The sequence below is a fragment of the Microcaecilia unicolor genome, chromosome 9 (genome assembly GCF_901765095.1).
Source record: "Microcaecilia unicolor chromosome 9, aMicUni1.1, whole genome shotgun sequence".
Taxonomy (NCBI): domain Eukaryota; kingdom Metazoa; phylum Chordata; class Amphibia; order Gymnophiona; family Siphonopidae; genus Microcaecilia; species Microcaecilia unicolor.
The window spans coordinates 191,293,182-191,317,988 of record NC_044039.1 but is presented as its reverse complement, the minus strand read 5'-3'; the positions used below and the strand labels follow the sequence as shown (position 1 = coordinate 191,317,988).

Genomic DNA, 24,807 nt, shown 5'->3' with positions numbered 1-24,807 from the left:
CCCCGATTTGCGCATGCAAATTCAGACACACTATATATAGTGCTTAAACTTTTAGCCACATTGCCAGGAGCTGATCCCAGTTCTGCCTGGCTGAAAATACACAGCTTTCATTGTGTCACATAGCTTAGATACTGGTTGTCTAAAAGTATTGATACTATTTTATGGGCTTCATATTGATTCTTAGGCTTTTTACACAGGTTCTCATTCAAGGGAGGGTTTGGATCACCAGTAAACATGTAAAAGGATATATTAACAAAATCCCCAAAAGTATTTAGTGTAATTTTGGAAATTTCAAGGTAACATTGTTTCCCTGCCACTGTTGGGAGGAGAGTGGGGACGTGAGGTGAGGACATGAGAAGGTAGAATGGGTGGGGATGGGGCATGGCAGTGGTGTGCTGGAGCGGGCTCTCATGCCGTTTGTTAAGTTTTTAAGAATTTTGGGAGCCGGTTGTTAAAGTAGGCCTCCCCATGGCTACTTTAACAACTGACTCCCAAATTGTGGGCTTGGGCCCCCTCCTGAATTCTCTTTTACTTTGCTGGCAGTGATGCTGGCCCCACCAGCCAAGTAAATAGACTGCTGCTGCTCCCTGCTCCTTGTTTCTGACTCTGAGCATCAGGCTGGGACTTTTCATGCAAGCGCAAGAAGGTTCCATCATGCTGCTCAGAGCCAGACGCAAGCAGCAGAGAATGGTGGCAGTCCATTTATTGGCTGGTGGGGCTCGACAAAGGTATGCCTAGCGTGCCCGCACAAGGGAGGGGAGAGAGAGGCATGTATTCCCCCCCCCCCCCAAATTTCAGGGCCGGCTATGCCCGGAGAGAGAGCCTGTTGTTAAAAATTTACCAGCACACCCCTGTATATATATATATATATATATATATATATATATATATATATATATATATATATATATATATATATATTAGCACTATTGGGAATAAACATACAGATATCTGATAGTGGATGAAATACGATCTTTGAAGCGAAAGAGAAAATGGATTGGGTGGATATTTTTAACCTGATCTAATTCCTTGGAATAAAAGGAAGCAATATTAGAATGGTGCAACAGATATCAATAGAGGGAACTCAATTAGACTACTCGAATTATATATACTTTTGAAGATGTCACCCTGAATTCTGCCAAGCCAATTAAACTAATATCAAAATGGGTGTTTGTGATAGTTGCTTAGTGCATGAATAAGAAAACGACACAATAAGCTTTAGTACTACGGGTGTAGAATGAAAATTATATAGGGTCAGTTAAGGATAGTGCCAAAATGGTTTCCATGGAAACAGACCCTACTGCTAAAGAGCTGTCCTTTAGAACTATAATCCAATACGATTTGGATAAGACCTTTGTGGTATTGTGGCTCAATTTTATATAAAAAGATAGGAAAACTTAAGTTTGACAATCGTGGCCCTCACCACAATTCATTGATTAGTTTAATGTAAAATAAATACATAAGTATAGCGACAGTTTACAAACCTGCATGCAGTAACTATGGTGATCGACTATGGAAGCGCCCTATTATTGCACTTGCATCAAAAAGAAATATTCTTATTTTCCAAAAGGTTTCCTCCCATTATGTGCCTAGAAATTTCGAGACGATCTGTGATTGTTATCAAACCGTATACTCTCTGATTTTCATAAGCAAACTTTAACCATAAATTTAGAATAATAATAATGCTACAGGGCAGTTCATTTTGTCGTCGGTGCTGCTTTTTTTTTTTTTTGGATGAAATTTTCGCCAGTTTCGCCAACCTTGAGTTTGAGCTGAGCCTGTGCTGCGCTCTTGCTCCACTGCTGCTGTTGCTGCCGCCGCTTGTGACCTCATCACTGCGGACGGCTCGTTCGATGCAGATGACATGCCGCTTCCCTCGGTGCAACTGGTCGGTTTTTTCTACAAACCGGTTTCCACTTCTGTATCCCGCCGCACCTATGCTCTCGATGCCGGCTCCAAGACGCGTCTGGGTGCAAGCCCTGTAACAGCTGTGCGCGCTTTTCCACACCCCGTTTATCATGGAGTCTGGGAATTATGCACAAATAAGCCTGGAATTCAGCAAAGTACGAAAAAGGTACGTTTAGTCAGTCGATCTCTTTTGACGGCTGCAAGATGAGCCTGATACGTTTTTGAGCTGCTGCACCTCTGCGGACAACCGTAGGAGCAGCAGCAGCATAATCTTTAATCTTGGTGCGGAGTATGATGCATCTAAAGTAAGGCAGGTAGGTGTGTTATCTCTCCACTGCTTGAAAGGATTTGTAATTAATTTATTGATGCATTCTTGTATCCCACTGTTATTCAAAAACAAGTTTCGGTTCCAAGTGGCTTACAATTTACATTTTGGTGGAGTTACAATAGTGTTGTGCAATGCTGAGAAGGCAGCAATAGCTCGTATGGCTATTCCTAGAGTTTTTTTTTTTAAGAAATAGATTTGTGGTAGCTTTTGTGTTCAGTTGTAGAGTTTTGGTGCTATTTATTCTTAGAAGAGGGAGATTTGAAAGGAAGGCGACGAATTAAATTAGCATGCATGTAGGGCTTTTCCATTCACCCAAGATGTCCCTTGGATTTATCTGGTTTGCCTTTGCAGATATGTCTGTGTCACTGTGTGTATATAAAAAATGTCATCTTGCACGATGGGCGGTAGCTGGAGGAGAAACGCCGGTCACAACACGGCACCACTTCTTGGCCTGGAAAAGCAGGCATTTTTTTCAGGACCTGACCTTGACTTCATACGCGCCGCCTAAGTTAAAATAAAATAAATTAAGCATCTGTGTTACTACTACATCCCCGTTTTGCAAGCCGTCGCCCTCCGTTCCGGATTAGAGTTTAGAGTGAAGGCAGTACTCTCTGCGTCCCCCTGGTGGCGCTGCGAGTCAGCTCTGAGCACCTGGAGGAGGAAGGCATTTCAGGACAAAAAGATCGCATTCCCTCTCTGCGCTGTTCCCTTTTGCATTTTTCATTTGGTGTTTTCCACTTTGACCAATGTGTAAAACTCCAGTTCAGGACAAGAAAGGGGATCATGGAATTTATTATTCGCTTTGAGAACTGTAGCCTTAGGGTTTCCACTAAGAATTCCTCCTTTTTCATGCAATACTTTTATAAAGGGGAAAGGCAGATAATAACCCCCCTGCTCTGTTCCCAACCTCTTGTAAGCATGAATTTTGAAATGAAATTGCTAGTCGTTTCTCTGCTCACGTCCCCTGCTCGCCACTTTTAAAAATAAGCTTTTTAAAATAAAAATAAACCCCAGTCAGGCGAAGGAGCCAGCCTGTCTGCACGCTTAAGTATATACCCCCTCCCTCCTCTTCTCCCTCACTAGCTTAATTTTTTTTTTAACCCGCAGTTTAAACCCCGTCGCATTGCCGCCGTTGCTAAGGGCGGGGCTGGCGGGAGGCTCCCCCTAGCAACGAGCCTGTCCCCTCCCCCCCCCCCCCCCCCCCTCAAATGGGGCCAGCTCAGGTTTCTGCACACTTTAGCTTGATTGAGGCGTCCTCTGCCTGAACCGGAGCCGTAAGGGTGCGCGAGGGTTTTTTTTTTTTTTTCTGTTGAGGGAGGGGGGAATCTTATCCCCTCCCTCTCTCAGCGGCAACAGCGGCACCCAGACCATGAGGCATTCACTTTACCCGGGGATTTCCAGGCTGAGGGGAGGAAGTACAGCTAGTGTGAATTACGACAGAGGGACTTTCCAGTAGTTTAAAAAAAACACACACACAAACAGTCTGCAAAGCGCCGCCTGCAATTCACTGGAGCCAAGAGAGATGTGTAACCGAGGAGGTGGAGAAGGGGGGCACTTTTCAGTCTGAGTAATCCCCCCCCCCCCCCGCCCGCAGTCACAGAGAAAGGGGAGGGGGGACGCCATGGCACCGGAGTAGTTTGCAAGTGCTCTCGGGCAGGCTGGGAGAGACGGTTGTGAGTTCCGGTGCGTTACCGTTTGTGCTGAGGCCCGGAACAGGGGGGAGACCTGCGCTCGCTGCTTCCCACCAGCCCCCCTGACGAGTCCTTCGTAAGTAACATTCTCCTCTTCCCGCGCCGGGATTAATGCTCGCAGCGCTGCGGGTTTCACGGAGGCAGGCCCGGCTCTTAAAGGGACAGACAGCCGCGCGCGTTCAGGAACCCGGGGAGGCCGGGTTAAAATGAGCCCGGGGGGGGGGGGACGAGCGGCCTCGCCGTTCTGACGGGTGCCTACGGTCAAGAGAGTTAAAAAAAAACGCCACTGCGGTTATATAGTCAGACCTGTTGATTGGGAATACGGTGAAGAGAGATTTTGCAAAGAACCACTGGACGGTGCCATATCTAAATGAAATGTTAACAGGACAGCTGGATAAGCTTGCTGTGATTTTTCCAAAGCAAATTGACTATATTATGCTTTGAAGCATTTTTGATTTATATTGCAAATTAAATTTTTCTCTGAAACCAATTTTAAGATAAAGTAAAATTTTATATTTATTTTTGGTTTTATGGAGACACCTGTTCGGTTTCTTCTTTGGAAAAGCGTGCATTGTTAAAAAGCTCACACAGTCCCTCCCTTGCTACAGATCTTTAGTCATAAGCAAAGTGGATCGAAGAATAATTATAGGTCATTAGCTTATTTTGATTTTACAAGTTTATATACTGGACACGTCTCATTTTTAATTGAAATTTTGTATATGGAGCCGTAGCCTAACTGATATTTTGTAAAATAGTCTGTTTGTGTTCTATTATTAAAGCGAAATATGCCTGCAAATAGTTGTTAGATTACAGTTTGGATTTTTTTTGTGTGTGTGTCTGTGTGTATGAGAGGGATGTACCTTCTCCAAGTCAATATTTTCCTTACTAGAGTTATGCTGTGCTAGTCTACTTGGGTTCCACAGAGTGGCAAACATAAAACTACCACAGTGTTGAGATTAAACAAAAAAAAGAAGCGAACAACTTATTGCTGTTTTAAAAAACTAGAACTATGAATTTAGGCTAGTATATAACTTCGACATGCCAGTTCAATAGTAATTTTAAATAAGTGAACAGGATTTGGTGTTTGAAATGCCAACAGTTATCAATTTGCAGCATAAATACCCATTGGACACTGCATCATCAAAGTAAATAAAGCACCCTGCCCTATATTGCTCAGTGCATAAAGCCCAACATGTAACATAGATCTTCTGAGTACATAAAGACAATCGAGTTACCTGAATGGCTGTTAACGGACCGGATAAAGGCTAAATATAAACAAGGTGTTCGTGGAAAGGCATAGCAAAAAAAAAAAAGCCCACTTTGAAACTTAATCATCTCAGCAGCTGAGCAAATGTGGCTAAAGGCAGTTAAAAGCTTCACTGTAAATTGTTGCTACTGACCTTTTATAGGATAAAATAGATGCAGTTTGCCCAAGTAAACAGGGAACAAGATGTTATACAGGACTTCTGCTGGTATTTCTTGTATCTATGAATTCCTTGATTTTCTGGAATGCTTGTCCTGTTACACTGCTGCTTTCGCTGCATCATGGTAGTCTAATGAAGAGGTATAGGAGTTTACTATACCATTTTGGGCTTTAAGATAGTAGAAAACAGAATAGAATTACATTTTGTCCCTGGCATAGAGTAAGATAATATTTTGAATGTGGGTTTTCAAGTTGGTGCTCTTCATGAAATTCACTTGTGTGTCTGTGATGCTTCCCGACTCTAGTCCCCTTTTCATTATGCTAACTCTCCTTTAGCTGATAGGACTATGCCACTAACTTTGAAAGGTGGTATATAGAAGATCTTCAATTAAACTGTTTCTGGGTAAAATTCTTTTTATTCTTAAAGATCTACTAATTCCAATCAGCACTAATCACTTGGAAATCTGTCAAATTATTGTTTCTGGGCCATGCTGATGTCAATGGGCCATTCCAGCTTTATTCTTTACCTAGGTGCCTCACATTTAAAGAGAACTTTTAAGGTACTGTAAAATGTATTGTAGATTTGGCAGTTCTCTGTATGATGGGAGTTTGGGTTGGGATTATAGTTTCATTTCCTACTCTTTTGGGTAGACAGTTTGTATATACTATATTTGATTTAGTTTTTGTTGGCATTAATACTTATTTTCTTGTTAAAATAAATAAAATTAAAGGAAAAGAACCTTATGTTTTTTTTTTATTATTGGACAAATTTTAATATATTTTTTGACGTCTTCAAAGGCATCTTCCATTAATTGCACAATGGGCCTTTTACTCAACTGTTTGATTTTCTTGGAGTGTAACTTTCTCAGCCATTCCTAGATGTAAACTAAGTGTTGGCAGATAAAGATCCAGTCTGTTCATCAAGGTGGCCAGAGTTGAATCTGGCACTCTGCAGTCCACTTCTTCTTGATTAAATATCCCTTCCTTGTCATCTGTACCAGACTAGTCCAGACTAATAGGTTATGCCCATCCACCAGCAGAAGGAGACAGGGAAACAATTCCAATTAATCCGCCCCTCAAGGGTATCATGCAGCCTGGAATGGTCAGTATTTTCTCCGTCTCCTAGTGGATGGTGGACGGATTGTGCAGCTGCTCTGGACTGTTAACTCTTGTCCCAGCTTCTTCTGAGTGACAGTGGAGTCAGGGGTGTGCAGGTATCCCATGTTTGGGTAATTTAAGGTGACACTTGGTGCTCCTGGGTCCCTCATCTGCTAGCTAGGGTAATATCCAGCGGTACTGGTTCCCTCCTCTCCTTTACCTCCCCTGGTGGTATTTCTAGCAGGGTGATGGTTGATTGTAGCATGGAGCACCTTTATCTGCCCTGTGGGGTTCTTTTTCTTTGGTGGAGGCAAGTATATCTGAGTTCCTGTGCCCTGGAGGTAAGCTGCTACTTATTCCTGTCAATTGAAGAGAGATCACCTTTTGCGGATGTCTACTTAAAAAAATAAAATAAGCAAAAACAAACAAAGCGCTAATATAAAAAGAGCAAAATACTTCCCTTTGTTGTTGTTTTTTCCTCTGTGGGGTGTCATAGTGCGTTTGGTTTCCTCTTTATGGTGGGTTTGTTCATCCTCTTTGGATTTTGGTGGGCTTTGTGAATGTGTTGTACTTCATGCTGATGCTCCCTCAGGGCTTTGTTTTTGTATTGCAGCGATGGGATTTTGAATACCTGGCGGTGCCTTTTTTCCTTGATGTGCTTCTCTGGTGAGATGGGTTTTTTTCTCAGGGTCGGAGTACTTTCACTCATTCCCGCCTTGGCTGCTTGCAGAGTTCCCATTCTTGTCTGCTGGTCTCTCTGAGGGTCATCCGATCCTGAAATTGAGGCCTTGCTGTATGGGTCCGATTGTTTTTGGGCAGACTGTGGGATGGGACTTGTGACTCTGACCTGCAGAGCAGAGATTTTCCTTCCTTGCTTTCCAGGGAATGCTGATGGCTCGGGTTTCCGTCCTGTTGGCTGGGCATTGTTCTGGGTTGCGATCCCCAGAGACCTAGACCAGCGTTTCTGGAGTGAATGGAGGACGTTTGCCAGCCAGCCTTTGCTTGCGGGAGTGTTTTGATGCCGGCCCATTTCCGTACGCCTGCTGGTTCAGCCTTTGCAGTAGTTTCATGAGTGGGTATTTTGGGCCTCAGCCGCTTAAGGCACACTATGGTTTCTTTGGCCATGGTGTTTGCCAGCAGTTCCTCTCGCACTCTGTGACAGCAGTACGAGTGCTGGCGACTCAGTGGCTCCTTACTATGACGCCGTGTGGCTCTCTTCTGCGCCACCTCCTTACCTGGGGGTAGAGTGTTTATTTTCCTTTCCCTAGAGGACATTTTCATTATTTACAGGTTCCCGGTGTCCGTGCACTCAGCTTCCCCTCGAGCGGTGCTCTGTTGTCTGCCCGCTGCCAGTCCTAGCAATGCTTCTTACTTTCTAGGGGAGCATGGGGCTGAGGCCTGAGTATACTCTCTTTTTTTTTTTTTTCCCTCTCTGCCTTGCTGATGTACATGGTGTCTCTGTACACAGGTCCTGATCTTGTGTTTGGCAGACTGCAGCTGCGGTGGTGTTTTTCGTTGGTACAAGTGTTTTGAGTGGCCTTTTGGATACGTGGGGTAGCTTATTTCCCTCTCTTCAGCGCTGCTGGGGTAGCTTATTTCCCTCTTTTCAGCGCTCCTCGGGTGAGGAGCAATTGGTGCTGCTTCTACTCTGGCTATGGAGTGCGCATCATATGCAGTTTATTTCTGAGCCTCGACTCGGCGTCTCCTTGCTGGGGGGAGGTCAGCTTCAATGGGGGATCGTTGCCCGACTGCTTCATGCCATGGTATTCTCTGTTCTTCTAGGGCAGGTCTTCTTGTGTCAGGCTTGTTCTCTGGTGGCTGTGCCTGTCCTTTTGCTACCCATTGGCCAGTCTCTATGTCGTCCTCTTGACTGTGAGGCTGTGTTCGGGGATTCTGGTAGGCTGCAGGCGGATTTCTCTTTTCGAGTTTCCGGTGCCTCTGCCATGGTGGATTTTGGCGCTCCCTCCTTTTTGTGTTGGGAGCGCAGTTCACTCTCTGGATGGTGAGTACAGTTGCAATGTGACAGAGTCCTTGTCTCTCTGGCTGGGCGTGTGGCCATGACTTCTTTACAAGATGCCGTGTCTCTGTCCAGATGTAGATCACAGCTTCCCCTTGACTTGCCTGGTTCAATGTTTGTAGATAGCTCGCTGCTTGTTCCTTGCGTGGTGGGTGTCGTGCTCTCTAGGTAGGGTACTGCTGTTTCTTTCTCACTCCTTCCTGTGATTTTCTGTCTGCGTGGAGCATTCCTCCCTCTCTGTGCTTTGTCTGGGGGACACGGTTGTCTTTTGGGATATATCTCCTTCTCTGTTTGTAGTAACAAACTCTGTCTAGGCCAGGGGAGTGCAGCACCAGCTCAGCATTTTGCGCGCAACTCCGTCTCCACAAGTTGTGCACAGTTTCATCTCTGCCTGGTGGCTGCAGCTTCTGTGGAGATGGGGCATACCTCAGCTTGGAATACAGACCAGGGCTGCATTGCCGCGTGTTGGCCACTACTGTTTCGCCACTGTTCGGTTGCAGCTTTCTTCTATTTCTTTACATGGTCTCATTGCGTTTGGTGAGACGCCTCGCCATCTCGGGAATTTGACCACATCCATTCCGCTATCCTTGATTCACTGCAGCTTCGTAGCCTACCCACAGTATGGGTCGCTACGTTTCAGCCCTTTAATGTCTTTGCTACTTCTTCTGCCTCTCTTGGGCCAAGGGCGCTTAGTCTTCTATTGTTCGGGACACTCGTACCATGTACTGCTGCCTAGATGCCTTCCTAGTGTCAGCCTTAGTCCTGTTCTTGTAGCCTAGTTGCTCACACTTTTGGATTATTCTATGCTTCTGAGTTTTCCTATGCTTGTATGTTTGACCAGTTGTTTAATCTTCTGGGTTCTTACTCAGTTTCTCCCACCCTCTTTGGGGGTCTGCTTTGCTACATTCCATTAGTCTGGACTGGTCGGGTATAGATAACGAGGAAGGAAAAATTATGTTCTTGCATGATAATTTTCTTTCCTTTAATCATACCAGACCAGACCAATCTAGACACCCTCCCTGGCTGATGTCTTTCAGTGTGTTGATTCATTTAGGTCTTGCCTGATGCTCCTGTGTGTTGGGATGCAGTGGGACCTACTGCGGTGCTGTCCAGTTAGTCTTTTCAGGAACATCTTCTCTTTCACCTCCTGCCACTTGTTGTGCCAGCTCTGTATGACTACTGTTTACGGTGGGACACGGAATTCTTTCCCCGAATTTGGGGGTAGATCTGGACGTGCTTGGGTTAAGCCCAGTGTGACACTTTGCTTCACGCTCAATCTGCTGTGAAGGGAGGTTTACAGTTGCATATGGTCACATAGGGGCGGTGAAGTTCTGCGCTCTGAGCAAGTTTGTCTTTAACTATGTCATCTTCTAGACCTTCAGAACACCATTACTTGGTTATTCGCAATACTGAACATTCCAGGCTGCACGATACCCTCAAGGGGTGGATTACTTGAAACTATTTTCTCTGTCTCCTTCTGCTGGTAGATGGACAAAACCCATAAGTCTGGGCTGATCTGGTATGATTAAAGGAAAGAAAATTATCAGGTAAGAACAAAATTATTCTGTGTCTCTCTGCTTCCCAACTACTGGAGTTGCCAAAGCCCACTCCAGCCTTGAGCCTGATCTGTTTTCTGCCCAGCATTGGTCTTGTTGCCCAACCTCTGAAGCTGCTACCAAAGCTTACTCAAGTTATGAGGTCATTTTAAGTTTTGTTTTAATTGGATTCCATCCTTTTTCTATAGTGTTCCTCTGTTTATCCCACACATTCTTGAATTCTGTCGCTGTTTGTCTTCACAATCTCTCGCAGGAGGGCATTCCAAGCATCCACTACCCTTTCTGTGAAAAAGTATTTCCTGACATTGCTTCTAAGTCTCTCACCCTCCAACCTCAACTCTGACCTTTTGTTCTACCACTTGCCCCATCTCTGAAAAAGACTAGTTTGCATATTAATACTTTTTAAATATTTGAAAGTATAGTAACCCCCCTATCCCTCCTTTCCTCTAAGGTGTGTACATATTGATGTCTTCAAGTCATTCATCTTTTGGCACAAGCCCCATATAATTTTTGTCACCTTCACTGAACTGCCTCAAGTCTTTTGATGTCCTTGGCGAGATATGGTCTCAAAATTGACCACAATACTCCAAAATGGGGCCTCACTAGTGACTTGTACAAAGGCATAACACCTCCTTTTCTTCTACTGGATATGCCTCTTTCTGTGCAGCCTAGCATTCTTCTGTCTGTATCCACCACCTTTCATATTGCTTCGCTGCCTTAAGATCCTCTGATAGTTATCACCTCAAGGTCCCTCTCCCAGTCCATGCCCACCAGTCTCTCACCCCCTGACAAATACAACTCTCTTGGGTTTCTACATCCCACGTGCATCACTCTACACTTCTTTGCATTAAAATTTAACTTCCAAACATTAGACCATTCTTCTGATCTTTTTAGATCACTCTTCCTGTATATGGGTAGACTTATGTGTACGTATATGCATAATTGTACTGACAGCGAGATGGGATTAGAGGGGCTTGCATTCGTGTGCATACTTTGTATCAGAAAAATTACCAGCATAAATTAGTAGATGTACTAGTTTGGCAGGGTCCCTGTTTTGTGGCATGAACTGCCGTGTAATATTTGTAATATTACTACTACTATTTAGCATTTCTATAGCGCTACAATATAATAATATCTCTTGTTATCGCACTTTTAGGAGAATTATCTTTTCAATATCTGACGGGTATCTTCGATATAAGCTACAATTATTAGGGATATTTTACTGTTATAAGAGGGATTATCTCTTTGGTTCTTTTCTTGATTGTGATCTGCTTTGAGCCATTTTGGTAAAGCGGATTAAAAATGCCAATATTAGTTTCCTAAAATAATTATCAAAAGAGAAAGCACACATGCTCTTTCACTTTGAAAACTGTGGAGAAGTCCTTGGGTAAAAAGTACCTATGAACTTTGTGCCAGTATAGATCGAAAATGACCTCCTTAGACTGAGTCCAAAAAAAGAACTTAAATTAGTGACTCTTCTCTTTTTTTTTTTTTTGTTTAACCCCACAGTATATGAAGCTTTCACTTTTGTTTGAGAACTGTGTTTATAACTGGAATATTCTGATTCCCCCAATGAAAAATTTCTGATGAGGAAGTACCTAAGTTTTGCTGTATGAATCAGTAATCCTGAGTATCTCATTGAGGTAATTCCCTTGTTTTCCTCTTGTTCTACAATATATGTTACAAACTTTCCAGCAGGAAGGGAAAGAAAGGGACAAGTGAAAAAGAGCAAAGGGAAGATTCCTTCTATTATGAAGAACAAAAGAAATAATGTTAAGGCAGGCACAACAAGAAAAGTAAATGAATACATGCTGTAGAGTTTTTATATTTTCAGTGTTGCAGACCTAAGTCGTTTAAGAATTCTGAAGTATTAGCAACAATCATTCGACAGAGTCAACTTTTTATGATGTGCCTTTTTTTTTTTGTTCGTCATGAAACATGATAGGAAGTTGGAGGCATTTTCCCCTGGATTCTATAGAGATCCATGCCGAAATCCAAGCATATTCTATAACACGCGCAACTTAATTGGCTTAAGCTAATCAGCATTGATAACAGCTCTTAAGCAATAGTGAGCTCTGGCAATAATTAGAATTTATACACACAACTCACTAAGCGCATTCTGTAATGTAGTGCGCCTAACTACTTACGTGCACAGGCCAAAAGAGGCGTGGTTATGGGCGGGGACATATACGTGTGTAGTTATAGAATATGGCCCAGTGCGTAAATCTACGTGCTGGAATTTTCACGATGTTTTCGTTGGTGTAAATGGAGGCGCGTAGTTTTAGGCACTGAGATATCAACTAAGCATATTCTATATACCGTTTTCTAAATCTAGGTGCTGCTTATAGAATATGCTTAGTTGGCATTAAATTTCGTGCTGATTTTTTTTTTAGGCGCCATATTGTCCCCTTATCCCTAATGAGCCAGAGGTAAATGGGTGGCCCATCAAGAATGCTTTCTAAACAGGGTTTTGTGTGTTGTTTTTTCCCCCCCAAAAAATTAACCCAGGACTTGACACCCTTTCTTTGGATTTAGGAGCCAGCAGAAAATCTTAGACCTTTTCCAATCCCTTCCTACAGCTGCCATTTGTCTCCACTGAAGTGAGGAATGGGGGAGAAACCTCTTTGAGGTCCACTCAAGCTCATTTAGGATCTGCTTTACCAAGACTTTTCTGTTCCTTGTCTAAGGAGAAAAGAAAGCTTAGTGAATCAGGCCCTTAATGCACCTATGAATGCCACTGGCAGAAATATACAGCCAGCAGCCCCTTCCCCAACCTATCTTGATTTCTGACCCACCTTACCATCACCCATTGTTTTTTTTATCCCATTCCTCCCCACTAGGCTTCCTCTACTATCCCATTGTGTATCTTCTTTAAAATCAACCACCCCAGCTCCTTCCCTCCCCAACCCCCTTCCCCCTTCCCTCCCCCAACCCAGTTAGCTTTCACCACTCAGTAAGTAAGCCAGCCAGCCAGTGTAGGGGTGTTCCCTACATCAGGCAGACGCCACTCCTTTCCCAATCTCTAGCCCTCAAGGCAGTTACTTTCTCATCCCTATCCTGTGCTCGTCCCTCTTACCCATAGCTCTTAACCTGCTGTCTGTGGTTGCCCCCTAGGAGAAAGAACATTTTGCTCTGTCCACCTTGCGTTTCCTTGTGAACTTGAGCTGTGTGGTGCAGTAACTTTGGTACTGGTCTTGTGATACTTAAGACCAGCATGAGAATACCTGCACCGCGTGGCTCAGACATACAAAAATTTAGGTGCCATTGTTGATGATACGTTGAAACCCTCTGCTTTCTTTGCTGCTGCTGCACACTGAGCAAATAGAATGTTAGGAATTATTAGCAAAGGAATGGAGAACAAAGCTGAGAATATTATATCACCTTTGTATTGCTCCATGGTGCGACTGCACCTCAAATATTGTGTGTAAATCTGGTCACTGCGTCTAAAAAAAGGTAGAAGAGGAGTCACTTAGTGGTTAGAGCACCGGTCTTGACAGCCAGAGGTGGCTTGTTCAAATCCCACTGCTGCTCGTTGTGATCTTGGGCAAGTCACTTGCCCCAGGTACAAAATTGGATTGTGAGCCCTCCAGGGACAGACAAATGCCCAGTGATCTGTTCCTAGCCAGATCCAAAGGTCTCTATTCTATCCTCATCCTTCTCGATCTATCTGCTGCTTTTGACACTGTTGATCACAGCCTGCTCCTTGATACACTGTCCTCACTTGGATTTCAGGGCGTTGTTCTTTCCTGGTTTTCTTCTTATCTCTCCCAGCGTACCTTTAGTGTATACTCTAGTGGATCCTCTTCTACTTCTATCCCACTGTCAGTTGGTGTACCTCAGGGATCTGTCCTGGGACCTCTTCTCTTCTCCATCTATACTTCTTCCCTTGGTACTCTGATCTCATCCCATGGTTTTCAGTATCATCTTTATGCTGATGACTCCCAGATCTACCTCTCCACACCAGAAATCTCAGCTGAAACCCAGGCCAAAGTATCAGCCTGCCTGGATGTCTCAGCGCCATCTGAAACTTAACATGACCAAGACTGAGCTTCTTATCTTTCCCCCCTAAACCAACCTCTCCTCCTCCCCCATTCTCTATTTCTGTGGATAACACTCTCATCCTTCCTGTCTCATCAGCTCGTAACCTTGGGGGTCATCTTCGACTCCTCCCTCTCCTTCTCTGCACATATTCAACAGACTGCTAAAACCTGTCGTTTCTTTCTCTATAATATCAGCAAAATTCGCCCTTTCCTTTCTGAGCACACTACCAGAACCCTCATCCACACTCTTATCACCTCTTGCTTAGACTATTGCAACTTGCTTCTTACAGGTCTCCCACTTAGCCATCTCTCTCCTCTTCAATCTGTTCAAAATTCTGCTGCACGACTAATATTCCGCCAGTGTCATTATGCTCATATTAGCCCTCTCCTCAAGTCACTTCACTGGCTTCCTATCCGTTTCCGCATACAGTTTAAACTCCTCTTATTGACCTATAAGTGCATTCACTCTGCAGCTCCTCAGTACCCCTCCACTCTCATCTCTCCCTACATTCCTCCCTGGGAACTCCGTTCACTGGGTAAATCTCTCTTATCTGCACCCTTCTCCTCCACCGCCAACTCCAGACTCCGTTCCTTTTATCTTGCTGCACCATATGCCTGGAATAGACTTCCTGAGCCGGTACGTCAAGCTCCATCTCTGGCCGTCTTCAAATCTAAGCTAAAAGCCCACCTTTTTGATGCTGCTTTTAACTCCGAACCCTTCATCCTCACCTTAATATTCCCTTATCTCTTGTTTGTCCTGTTTGTCTGTCCTAATTAGATTGTAAGCTCTGTCGAGCAGGGACTGTCTCTTCATGTTCAAGTGTACAGCGCTGCATACGTCTAGTAGCACTATAGAAATGATAAGTAGTAGTAGTTTGTAACTCATCTTGAGCTACTACTGAAAAGGTGAGCAAAATCCAAATAAAAAATAAAATAGGTACAGAGAAGGGTGATGAAAATGATAAAAGGGGGTGGGATTATTTCCTTATGAGGAAAGGCTAAAGAGACTAGAGTTCTTCAGCTTGGAGAAGAGACATCTAAGGGGAGATATGATAGAGTTCTGTAAAATAGTGGGTGGAGTGGAATGGGTAGACACGAATCCACTTGTTTACTCTTTAAAAAGAAAAAAAAAAGGACTAGGGGTCATGCAAAAAAATCTACTAAATAGTACATTTTAGAAGAAATTAGTGAACATTTCTTCACCCAGCCTGTAATTTAAACTCTGGAATTCATTGCCAGAAAATATGGTGAAACTGGTTAGCTTGGCAGGATTTAAAAAAAGGTTTGGTCAAGTTGCTAAAAGAGAAGTCCATAAACCATTAAGATGGATAAGCAACGTACAATTAGTTTACTGTTTTAGGATTTTGCCAGGTAGTTGAGACCTGGATTGGTCACCATTGGAAACAAGGTACTGGGCTTGATAGACCTTCAGTCTGTCCCAGTATGGCAATGCTTACGTACATATGTATTTGTGTACATTAAGCTGTGCAGTGCCCAAAGTAGGAAGTTCCTGCTCCAGTGGCAGTTGTGGCAGCCGATAATAAATCTTCTAAAAAAACACTGGGCACAAAAATCAAAGGGGCCAGACAGATTTCTAGTTGCCAAGACAACCTGTTGCTTGGGATCTGTTGAGCCCTGGGTTAACTCATATGAAGACCGTATTTATTATTATTATTATTATTTATTGCATTTGTATCCCACATTCCCCCACCTATTTGCAGGCTCAATGTGGCTTACGTAGATTTGTTAACATTGTCATTTCAGGATATCAGATCAGATGCAGTTAGTAATGTGTAGCGATTAGGAAGGGAAGGAAGAGAGTGCTTAGGGTAGTTATAGAAGGTAAGTGTTCATAATTGAGTGGGTTGGTGGGGTGACTTAGGCTGTAGGTTCTCATCGTAGGCCTTGTTGAAGAAGAATGTCTTCAGATATTTTCGAAAGATAGTTGTTTGGTTGATTGATATTTTTCTACCATTATTTGCTGTTCGGTTTGGTAGTCAGTAATAAAGACTTCTGACTTTTCTATGGTTCTGTGAATATAGAAAGTACTACCAAATTTGCACCTTGCTACAATCTCTCTTCTTTCTTAACATGGAAGCATAGATAGCAAAGAAAATGGACTTGTCCATTGGTTTGGTGGCAACTCTCTATGTTGCCATAAGTAGTTATGTTTGGTTTGATTCTCAGATAAGGTATTTTGCAACTTGAGTAAGCTGGTGATGCTACAGATGTGTAGCAGCCATTGTCTCTTGGGGAAAGATAATTGTCATCCATAAGGGTGAATCTCTCTCTTCATAAAGGCTGATTTAAGAAACCCAATAAATAAGTGTCATGGAAGAATATGCTAGTAGTTAGAGCAATGGGCTGAAGACAGGGAACCCAAGTTTCAGATTCCACAGTTCTACTGATTCTCCATATGAGCAAGTCAACTCATTTTTCATTGCCTTAGGTATAAACGGGTATTTTTCCTAGACGACTTAAATTCCACTCTACTGGAAAGTAACTCATCGCAATGTCAGCCTTGGAAAAGTAAACAAATGCATGACCCACACCCATACCTACTTCTTGATTTGACTACAGAGGGTACAGGTTTCTGGAAGAAGAATTTATGCATGGATCACAGCCTCAGGATCATTATTGCAGTGATGTGACTATGAATAAAGGGAGGGTGGGTCTATTAAAATAGGAGAGAATTCCCTATGGAAATGGGACTTGATAGACCGCCTTTCTGAGGTTTTTGCAACTACATTCGAAACGGTTCACATATATTCAGGCACTTATTTTGTACCAGGGGCAATGGAGGGTTAAGTGACTTGACCAGAGTCACAAGGAGCTGCAGTGGGAATCAAACTCGGTTCCCCAGGATCAAAGTCCACTGCACTAACCACTAGGCTACTCCTCCACTATATAGTTGTATTTTTTGAAGATTCTTGGTGGCTGAAAGAGAAGGGAGGAACTATTAGCCCAGCCTCACCTTTAGAGAAAAGATGGTGGCAAAGGATCACAAGGCCCATTTGTTCTGCCCTCATCTGATGCAGTACCACAGAGCCTACCAGATCTCCAACCTTAACTTCATATCCTAATGTGTAAGGATCCTTTATTTCTATAATTTTTTAATTAATAAATTCTGCTACTGTTTTGTCTGCCTTAATGGATTTTTTTTTAATCCTCAAATTTCCTCTTGCTCTTTGTATTTCCAAATCGGACTCCTTTTCAACAAACAGTGGGAGTAGAGGGCATGGTTTTGGAGATTGAACTGAAGACCTTCCCCATAGCTGTACACAGCACTGAATCACCAGGCATGCCAAACATGAGATGTGCCACGATAGGTTAGGCCTAAGTTCCATCAAGTTCTTAAAATCAAGATCTTACAAAGTCAAACAATCGGGCACAATTTCATCATATTGTCCCCCAGTTGTGGAGTACCGCAGGGTTCTGCTTTATCTCCCTTCTTATTCAACATCATGATGATTCCCCTAGGTAATTTACTGGAAACAAAATGCTGATGAGATTACTATATATATATTCTATTTACAAAAGAAATACATGAAATAACTCATACAATCAAATTAGGTATCACATTGATGAAATCCTGGGCATACAGTTTTAAATTAAGACTCGACACAAAAAAAAGCCAAGGGCCCTGTTCACTAAGGTGTGCTAGCATTTTTAGTGCACTCTAAAATTAGTGTGCACTAAAACTATGGGCGTTGCTAGCATTAGCGTGCACTAAAAATGCTAGCGCTTCTAGCGTGGCTTAATAAACAGGGCCCTAAATTCCTTATTGTAACCAATCATCACCCCATAATTCTCAAAACTTTGAATATTGATAACACCATAGATCCCCTTGATTCTACAATGAAAATTCTTGGAATCACAATTGACCAATATCTCTCCCTTGAAAATCAAGTGTCGTAAAGTTGTCTCAAGAGTCTTCAACATCTTATGGAAATTTAAGCGACTAAGACCTTTTTTTCACTAAATCAGTCTTTCGTACCATAGTTCAATCCTTAGTCCTAACAAAATTTGATTACTGCACTTCCACCTACGCAGATCGTTAATAAACCAAGATATATTTTATTGATATAACAAAATTAAAATATGCATACAATAGCCCGACACAGGCCGTGTTTCGCCCAACTGGGCTGCTTCAGGGGCTAAAAGACAAGATAATAAATAATAAGTAGGAGATCTTAACATCTAGATAAAAAAACATAATAATAACATAGAAATTACATAAATTAAAAAAGGCGACATTAAAAATATAATCACGTATACATTTGTAACATCAAGAAACAGATCACATTAAAAATATGGTCACATGTAAATTTATAACATTAGAATCTATAACGTCAAAATCCCACAAACTCATTATTCATGATGAATAAATGTGATTTCTCACAGATTGGACAGCTGGGTTAGATAGTCAGAAATTGCAGACATCATGTATATTGATCACAAGTGGTTAATATATCCACAACATACATATACAAATACATATTACAGGAGTCCAGAAAAGTTTGTACAGTTTCCACTTTGGAGTTTGCGGATCGTCTGCCCTTTTGTTTTCTTCCACCTACACAGGCATCAAATGTGGTCTTATGAAAAAAAATACAAACTGCTCGAAACACTGTGGCGAGTCTTATTTGTAGACATCGCACTATGCCAAAGCTTCTCTTTTGTATAATTTACACTGGCTACAAATTAAAGATAGGCTATTGTTCAAATTATGCATACTCATTCGCCAAATCCTGCATAGCATGTCTCCATCCTATATGAAAGATCTCATTTGAAATATCAACATGTAGTGCGATAAAATCCTCCAGAGAATATCTTGCTTTACATTTCCCTAATTGTAAGAATGTAATCTACTAAACAATTCACAATGCCTGCTTCTCGTATCAAGGCACCAATAGTGCTGGGCAGACTTATACAATCTGTGCCAGAGCCGGTGGTTGGGAGGCGGGGCTGGTGGTTGGGAGGCGGGGATAGTGCTGGGCAGACTTATATGGTCTGTGCCCTGAAAAGCACAGGTACAAATCAAAGTAGGGTATACACAAAAGTAGCACACATGAGTTATCTTGTTGGGCAGACTGGATGGACCGTGCAGGTCTTTTTCTGCCGTCATCTACTATGTTATCTAAATCAGTTAAACATTCTAACGGTTATATGCTATTTTGCAGCTCACTGAAAACTCACTTTTATTTCAGCCTTCAATAAACCAATGAACTCAATTTGAATTGATCCAGCACCTGTCACTTTCCAACCAGACTTTATCCTCTAAGAACCTGTTGCCATGGAAATTGAACCCCATTCTGTCCATCCCTTCATTACTGGCTACTGACATATTCAATAGTTATTATTTTGTTCAATTCAGGCTCTTCCTTTTTCTATCAACTACTTCCATAAAATTTACGTTTCTGGTAAACCATTGACCTAATCTGTCTAATCCAAGATGTTATAATTGTATAATGTTGCATTGTTTAATCCGTTACTGTTTCATATTATGCATCATTCTTTAGTGTTTGATATGTAAGCCACATTGAATCTGAGCTTCCCTTGGGATGTGAGATAGAAATGTCAAAAGCAAAAATAAATCGAGACCAGCATCTTTCCTCTGACATTGGCCAAACCAGGTCACAAGCACCTGGCATATCTTAAGGAAAAAAAATCCATTCTTTATTGCTCATACTCGGAGAAGTGGTGGCTTTCCCAAGTGTGCTTGGCTAATATCTAAAACCTTTTAAAATCTAGCTAATATTAACTGCCTTACATCTTCTGGTAACAAATTCCACAGCTTAATTGTACAGAAATAAAGGTTAATAAATAAAAGCCAAAAAAAGTTGTCTCTTTTTGGGACATGGTGTCAAACATATAAACGGCAAGTGACCGACTCACCTGCAAATGCGCAGTAGAGTCGGAACGCTGAGAGGTAGAAGTCCAAGCCCCGCCTCCACCAGCAGTACAGCCCAATAGGAAGGAGGGCTTTGACATGGGCGTGGAAATCAGAGGAGGAGGGAGCACAGAGGGAAGGAGGGGGCGGAACTGAGGGAAACACGCTGGGGGGAGGGCAGGGGAGAGAGCAGGGTTGGTGGACGGGGCGGGGGGGAGGCCATAGGAAAACAAAAAACTAGCCCGTTGTTACGGGCTTAATGGCTAGTTATAGATGATGTGGTTTTGTTTTTTAAAATTGTTATTCCCGGATATAGTATTCCATTTTTTTGTTATAATTAGCATGGAACTGAATAGGTTTTGCAGAATATAAATTTGAAGTGTAGTGGAACTAAAACTCCCGTTCTTTGCTCAGAACAGAACGAGCAAAAGATGGCAAAAATAGAAAATGTCACAGGAATGTTTTTAGGATTCACTTAGAAGTCAGAAAGGGAGGTGGATTGGCTGGGTGATCAGGAAGTAGCAAGCAGTAGAATTTAATAGCTTATAATGCATTAGTGTAAAGTTCTGATCACCTGCATCTCTACCCTGGCTCAAAAGTCTTCTCAACTTCTGAATTTTTTTTTTTTGGTGGTGGTGGTGGTGGTGGGGGGGGGGGGGGGGTTCTGTCTACCAAATGAGCATGAAAACAAAGCTTGCCTGATTTGAAAGGGTTTAGTTTTTGACCTCTGTCTACAATATCATTTTTTTTTATATATATATTGGGGGGAGAGGGGTGTTCATTAGAAAAGTTTTGTTTTGTTCGTAGTTACTATATGTGTCACACCATAATCAGAATTTAGAAACAGCCTGCAGTGTGGGAGAACTATCCAGAAGTTAAACACATATTCTAAGTGTCTCAGATTTTGGGCTTTGACCTTAAGCTGAATGCAAGTATTTGTACTCGCATGTCTTCAGGAGCCCGCAAGGACTGCCTCAACCATCTCAGCAATTAATGAAGCTAAGAAGAAAGGAGGACTACCTTTTACACACAGCTTATTCTGCACGTTTTAAGTAGTGGCTTCAAAAGCCCAGTCACAGAGGACCATTGCCAAACTGACGCATGGCTCCTTGGATGGTCCTTGGCCAAAATGCAGCTCCTCCTGAGAGCTCACGTAGGCCCGAATAAAGATATCATCCTCAACTCCTTCTAAACCATATGAGAAGTGGACACACATTGGTGATGAAGTTCATCAAGGGGTGTCTAACAAATGCAGACATGCACAATTGTCTCTAGTGCACTCTTTGTCAAAGCATTAGTGCCAAGATCCTCAGTCATCACAGTTCTTTAATATAAGGCCGATGCGCTGTTAGTTATTTTGATTTAAGTAGTGCTTTTGACTTAGTTGATTTTGAATTGATGATTCAAATTTTGAATTACTTTGGCGTCCAAGGTCCAGTTCTGTCCTGGTTTAATGGTTTCTCGATAAATCATTTTTATTCCATAAAGGATGGGTTTTTTTTTCTGAAAGATGGAGTCCTTCAAGTGGGGGTTCCTCAAGATTTCCTACTTCCCCCTTCCTTTTCAGTTTATTAATGCAGTCTCTGGGTGTTGCTCTCGAACAAGCTAAGATAAAACATTTTATTTATGCAGATGACATCGCTGTGATTCTACCAGGTTCTCAACTGTGATCTGATACGTTATCCCATATTAGAACCTGTGTTCATATGATAGACAATTGGATTGCATTCCATAGGCTCAGATTAAACGAGCAAAACCAAGTTTTTATAGCTGGGTTCTAAAACAGATTCAAGATATGTTGAGTCTATATCTTTGGATGGTAATCAATTTTCTTTGGATCTCCTTTCAAAAATTTTGGGAGTGGAGATGGATCATTTATTGTCTATGTATTGTCATACCCAGTCTATCATCAAACACTCTTTTATAATGATGAGAAAGCTGAGGATCTTTAGAAAATATTTCAATTTGGAGGTTTTTAGAATTTTGTCTAGTCTTTAATTCTTTCTAGATTGGATTATTATTAGCTGTCTTTTCTAAATCTGTCACTCATCTTTTTATAGTTGGTACAGAATTCTGCTATTAGACTGATTTTTGGATTATCTCGATTTGAGTCACTTCAATCTTACTACTCGAAACTTCATTGGTTACCAGTTGCTGAGAGAATTCAGTTTAAATCAGGTATCAGTACCTTTTAAAATTCTCACAGGGGAAATTCCTGATTATATGATGAGTTTAGTATCTTTGCTTCGAGGGTCTTCTTCCAGATATAGTACTAATAATATTTTTTCAATTAAGATTTCCAATGTATAAGAATTTTAAATCAATTAATCTTACATTGTCTATTCAATATCAGCCAGCTTGTGGAATCAGCTTCTGCTGTTTCTGAGGTCTTGTACTCATTTTCAATTTAGAAAACATTTAAAAGCTTTTTTTTTTTTATTTTGTAAGGCGGGTTTATTTAATGTTTTTTTTTTTTTGTAATTATTTGGATTGATTGGTCCACCTCTTGATTGTTGCTACTTTTGAGACTCTGCATGGAATCTTGTCACTCTTTAGGATTCCAGAATCTTGCTATTGTTTGGGGTTCTACATGGAATGTTGCAACGATTTGGGTTTCTGCCAGGTACTTGTGACCTGGCTTGGCCACTGTTTGGAAAACAGGATACTGGGCTAGATGGACCATTGGTCTGACCCAGTATGGCTACTGTTATGTTCTTATGATTACTGTAATCCATCCTTGAACTGAATAAGTATAGTCGGGATACAAGAACTGGGATGACGTACCATAACAAACACAGTGTAGACCGGCTCCAGCTGAACATTTTGGACCAAGATCTGTTCTGTGCTTGATAGCATAGGTTCAGTGCAGAGTTCTGCTGCCTCGCCTGTTCTTTAATCCTCTTCTGTGCAGTGCTTGCTGCCCAGTCTCTGATCATCTGATGACAGCAACAGACAAATTTTTGCTGTTTTGCTATCTTTTCCAAACAACCTCATTCATTCTTGCATTAAGGGGTATTGTAAGGACTTGTCAAATGTCTGGAATCAACAAGTGCAGCGCCTTCCCAATGCACTGGCAAAACTCTTGTGCAGCGACTGTCGCCCTTCCTAAGATTCCATAGTCTTTCTACTGTCTTTCCGATTCAGAGCCTGAAGGTGGACATTACACTGATATCTTACAAAGGGGGCTGGAGGAATTCCTAGATCTGGATTTCATCATTCCTGAATTCTTCTTAGAAGCACAGGAATATTCTGCGGGAATTCTGTCTGATCTATTCCCTCCTCTAGCAAGAAGCAAGTTTCTTATAAGGACATCGTATCTAAGATTGCTTCAAACATCACAAGAGAGGTACTATTTCAACTTCAAGAAGAAACGGAACCATAAGCAGATGTCTTTGGACACTTAAGCTAATAGAGGCTGCAGAGGTTTCTATTGCAGTACTGATTCATGGCTGCCTTCAAGATGAACAACTTTCTATATGGCAAACTCCACTTGCCACATCTCCAGGTCCAGCTGGCACTTGGTTCAGTAAAGGCCAGCTCTTACTCCTCTGTCGTAGTTGAGATGGCCGTGAGGAAAGCAAAAAAGTGCAAAAACCTTTTGAATATCATAAGAGACTCACCTCCTGCACATTCTCAGTGACAAGAACCTTGGCAACTAGGATTTTTAAAATGAAGGGAAAGGTGTACAGATTCAGGAGCAGTCTAAGGAAATATTCCTGTATGGAAAGGGTGGTGAATGGGTGGCATTCAAGAAGGAATGGGAAAGGCACAGAGGATCTTTAAGGAAGAGGAAAGGATTAAAGAGGGGGTGGGATTTGATATACCACCTTTCTGTGGTTACAAAGTGGTTTACATATTATATACAGGTACTTATTTTTTTGTACTTTGGGCAATGGAGAAGTGACTTGTTGAGAGTCACAAGGAACTGAAGTGGGAATTGAACCCAGTTCCCCTGGTTCTCAGGTACTGCACTAACCAATAGGCAACTACTCTACTCAGTATAGTAATTGGTATGGGTAAGCTAGACTGTATGGTCTTTATCTACAGTCTCTTTCTCTGTTTCTATGTAAATGAACCCATCAGAAAGTCAGTAGTTTTTCGTCTTTTGGTTACTGGAATACCAATTCTGTTTGTCAAATGAATGTTAGCAAATTGACTAGCATCTTGCATTCAGTTCTGTTATGAACAAACTGGATCCCTCTAATCACTAAAGTGATTACCTCATATTAGTGCTCGGCAGGGACGCACTGAGACTACTCTGGGCTCCTCCCCTGCCATGCTGCAGCCGCCACCTCCCCCCTTCCCCCCCCCGTGGTCTAGTGGCTGTGGCTTCATCGGGGGCAGGAAATAAATCCCCTCTTTCCTGCCCACCCTCTGCCTCTACTATGCCCGGCATGGCGCCATGTTTATAAAATGGCTGCTGAGACTTCCCACGGTAAACTCGGCAGCCATTTTGTAAACACAGCAGTGCAACCAGGGAGAATAGCGGCAGCGGCTACTAGACCACCAGGGCCCCGTGGGGGGCAGTAGTGTGCGGCGGTGGGCAACTGGGCAGAGCCTCTGGGCCCTCGGGCACTGCTTGGTTGCTTGAATGGTCAGTCTACCTCTGGTGCTTGGATTAGTCTATAGTAAGATGCAGTGTATTTGGTTGAGCTGTAGCCAAACTGTCTGTGTGGTCTGGCAGCTCTTATGTCCTTTTGATGTACAGGTGGTTCCTCAACATTGGGCAGTATATTAAAGAAATGAGCAGCCCTTAGTTTGGGAGTTACCCAGTTGTGCTCCTGACTCAGGCCCCCTTATTTCCAGAAGCATTGTTGCTCACGAATAGCAAATGTTTTCCACTGACAAGTAGG

The 24,807-nt window shown here is 42.4% G+C and overlaps 1 protein-coding gene across 1 annotated transcript in view; it reads left to right on the top strand.

The window, feature by feature from the left end:
• Positions 1-3,648: 3,648 nt before the first annotated feature.
• TRAF3 (TNF receptor associated factor 3) overlaps positions 3,649-24,807 on the top strand; it is a 189,488-nt gene continuing 168,329 nt past the window's right edge. Inside the window, exon 1 of the mRNA XM_030214988.1 lies at positions 3,649-4,003. The gene's annotated coding sequence lies outside the window, so the exon portion shown is untranslated. The remainder of the gene's footprint in view (positions 4,004-24,807) is intronic.